Source organism: Dendropsophus ebraccatus, chromosome 10 (genome assembly GCF_027789765.1).
Source record: "Dendropsophus ebraccatus isolate aDenEbr1 chromosome 10, aDenEbr1.pat, whole genome shotgun sequence".
Lineage (NCBI taxonomy): Eukaryota > Metazoa > Chordata > Amphibia > Anura > Hylidae > Dendropsophus > Dendropsophus ebraccatus.
In genome coordinates this window covers 85,320,392-85,324,268 of record NC_091463.1, presented here as the reverse complement: position 1 = coordinate 85,324,268, position 3,877 = coordinate 85,320,392, and the positions used below count along the sequence as shown (strand labels likewise).

Genomic DNA, 3,877 nt, shown 5'->3' with positions numbered 1-3,877 from the left:
TGTAGCTGCGGATTATATAGCTGGTGGAGAGCAAGGAGAATGTCGTCATATTGACACCCCCTCCATCTGCTGCTCTTTACCTGTGGATGGCTGTACACCCCCTCCTAAGCAGGTGGCTCCAACCAGCAATCCCTTTACCTATATACAATATATAGAATTCCTCTTCTATCACCTTGTCATTCCATTTAATGTATCTTCCATTACATTTGCATCATGGTGGAAGATATATAACAGGGCAGGTAAGGGATATCAGACATACATTCAAATGGTAAAAATCGTTTTCTTTTAAATCTAATTTCAGAAAGTTATATAGGTTTATAATTTACTTCTATTTAAAAATCTCACGTCTTCCGGTACTTATCAGCAGCTGTATGTCCTGCAGGAAGTGGTGTATTCTTTTCAGTCTGCTGCCATCTCTGTCTGTGTAAGGAAATGTTCAGAGCACCAGCAAATCCTTATAGAAAACCTATCCTGCTTTGGACAGTTCCTGTCTTGGACAGAGGTGGCAGCAGAGAGCGCTGTGTTAGACTGGGAAACAAAAAAACACTTCCTGCAAGACATGCAGCAGCTGATAAGTACTAGAAGACTGGGGATTTTTAAATAGAAGTAAATTACAAATCTATATAACTTTCTGAAACCAGTTGATTTGAAAGGAAAATATTTTTGCCGGATAAGTGTATCATATAATATAAAAGGCATTAAAGAGAAACTCCAGTTACAAATGTTCCTGTTATAATCATTTATTATGAAGTCTAATTTATAGGCTCAGCAGCCGGAGACATAACTTGATGCTCTTGTGCCCCAATGCAGACTCTGTACCAAGACCCCCCACCCACCATGTGCCAGTTCTTATGTGGTAGAGGGCCCATTGCCTACCCCCAGCAGCAGGGCCCTAGTGTGTCAACATGCTATCTCATAGTGACAGTCAGTGGCTGTCTAGGCATGCTGGGAGGTGTAGTTTTGTAACAGCTGGAGAAACACAGGTTGAAGATCATTGCTATAACTTAGGGATGGGGAAGCTTCAGCCCTCCATCTGCTGTGAAAATACAAATGCCAGCACGCCTGGACAGCCATTGACTGTCACCATGGGATCTCCTCAGATGTTTCTTCTGGGTTATACCTTACATGTCCACAAGTAGACAGAAGAAGAGAGGAGCCACAAGAAGAACATTCGGGATCACTTGTTACCCACCACTGCCATAAATCTTTAAAGAGGACCTGTCACCCCTCGTACCGGGGTGACAGGCTTCTGACCCCCCGTTAGAGCCCCCTATACTCACCTAATCCCACCGGGTCCCGCTTCTGGACATGGTCGGGTGACGGAGATATCAGCCGCTGCAGCCCGCCGCGTGCGCTCCTCATATGTGTCCAACACCCATAGAGAATGACAGGAGAGTCCGACGCTCCGTCATTCTCTAATAACGTGAAAAAATTTATTTTTCCAACTTTGAAACTTTTTTGCTTATACACAAAGTGGTTATACCACATAAATTATATATTAAATAGCATTAGCAACGTGTCTACTTTATGTTGGCGGCATTTATTAAACGATCTTTCATTTTTTTTAGACAATAGGAAGCTTAAAACATTAGCAGCAAATTTCCAAATTTTCAGTAAAATTTCAAAATCAGATATTTTTAGGGACCTGTTCAGGTTTAAAGTGTATTTGAGGGGCCTGTATGTTAGTAAGCCCCACAAAGCACCCCATTTAAGAAACTGCACCGCACTCTGCAAAAGCATATCCAGAAAGTTTTTTTAACCCTTTAGGGGAGTCACAGAAATAAAAGCTAAGTGTGTAAGAAATTTGAAAATTTTAATTTTCTGTGCAGAGATTTTACTGTAATCCAATATTTTTCATAATTATGAACCTATTACCAGAGAAATGCACCCCAATAATTATTGCCCCGTTTCTGCAGTTTATAGAAATACCCCATATGTGGCCCTATTGCGCTATTTGACGCAACCACAAGCCTCAGATATAAAGGAGCGCCTAGTGAATTTCAACGCCTCCGTTATATTTGGTCATTTCTGACTGTACCACTTCAGGTTGGCAGAGGCTCTGGGGTGCCAAAACCTAAAAAACACCCCTAAAGGGACACCATTTAGAAAACTACACCCCTCAAGAAATGTAACAAGGGGTGCGGTGAGCATCTGGACCCCACAGGTGCTTCACAGATTTTCCGAACAATATGGCGTGAAAAAAGAAAAATTTATTTTTTACACTAAAACGTTGTTCTAGCCTTCAATTTTTCATTTTCTTAAAGGGATAAGAGGAAAAAAAAGAAACAAAGTGTGTAGCGCAGTTTCTCCCGAAAACGGAAATACCCCACATGTGGCAATAAAGTGCCAAGGGGGCGCAGGACGAGCCTCCAAAGGGAAGGAGCGCCAATTGGCTTTTGGAAGCTGAATTTCACTGGAAAGGATTTCAAGGGCCATGTCGCATTTACAGAGCCCTCGTGCTGCCAAGACACTGGAAACCCCATTCTGGAAACTACACCCCTTAAGGAATCTAACAAGGGGTGCAGTGAGCATATGGACCCCACTGGTGACGGGCACAAATGTGGAACAATGTGACGTGAAAGGGAATATTTTCATTTTTTCACTTTCATGGCACAAATGTGCCCGTCATCAAGGGGTCAATATCCTCACTGCACCCCTTGTTAGATTCCTTGAGGGGTGTAGTTTCCAGAATGGGGTCACTTGTGGGGGGTTTCCAGTGTTTTGGCAGCACGAGGGCTCTGTAAATGCGACATGGCGTTCATCATCCATTCTAGCCAAATCCAACCTCCAAAATCCAAATGGCGCTCCTTACCTTCGGAGGCTTGCCCTGTACCCACATGGCGCTTTATGTCCACATGTGGGGTATTTACGGACTCAGGGGGAATTGCTCTACACATTTAGTTTTTTTTCCCTCTTTTAACCCCTTGTGAAAATGATAAATTCAAGGCTAAACCAACATTATAGTGTAAAAAATGTAATATTTCATTTTCACGCCACATTGTTCCACATTTGTGCCCGTCACCAGTGGGGTCCATATGCTCACTACACCCCTTGTTACATTCCTTGAGGGGTGTAGTTTCCATAATGGGGTCACTTTTCGGGGGTTTCAACTGTCTTGGAAACACAGGGGCCTTTTGAATGCAACATGGCCCCTCGAAATCCATTCCATCCAAATCCAGCCTTCAAAAACCAAATGGCGCTCCTTCCCTTCGGAGGCTTACCCTGCACCCGCATTGCGCTTTATGTCAACATGTGGGGTATTTCTGTACTCAGGGGAAATTGCGCTACACATTTAGTGTTTTTTTTATCTTTTAGCCCCTTGTGAAAATGAAAAAATCATGACAAGATTAATGATTTAGAGTAAAAAATTTTACAAAAATTACACTAAATGTTGGTCTAGCCTTGATTTTTTTCCATTTCCACAAGGGGTTAAAAAAGAAAATTAACACAAAACGTGTAGGGTAGTTTCCCCTGAGTACGAAAATACCCCACATGTGGGCATAATGTGCCATATGGGCACAGGGCAAGCCACCAAAGGGACAGAGCGCCATTTAGAGGCTGGAATGGAGGATGGAGGCCAAGTCGCAATTACAAAGCTCCTGTGCTGCCAGGACAGTAGAAACCCCCGACAAGTGACCCCATTCTGGAAACTACACCCCATAAGGAATCTAACAAGGGGTGCAGTGAGCATATGGACCCCACTGGTGACGGGCACTTACGTAGAACATGTGCCGAGAAAATAAAAAATACAATTTTTTTCATTTTCACGTCCCAAATGGGGCCGTCACCAGGGGGCCATATCCCCGCTGCCCCCCTTGTTAGATTCCTTATGGGGTGTAGTTTCCAGAATGGGGTCACTTGTGGGGGGTTTCTACTG

General features: G+C 43.5%; 1 long non-coding RNA gene across 1 annotated transcript in view; it reads left to right on the top strand.

Annotated features, from left to right (window-relative positions):
- Positions 1-3,877, top strand: part of LOC138766254 (uncharacterized) — a 30,594-nt gene that overhangs the window by 5,437 nt on the left and 21,280 nt on the right. The gene's annotated exons all lie outside the window — the stretch shown is intronic.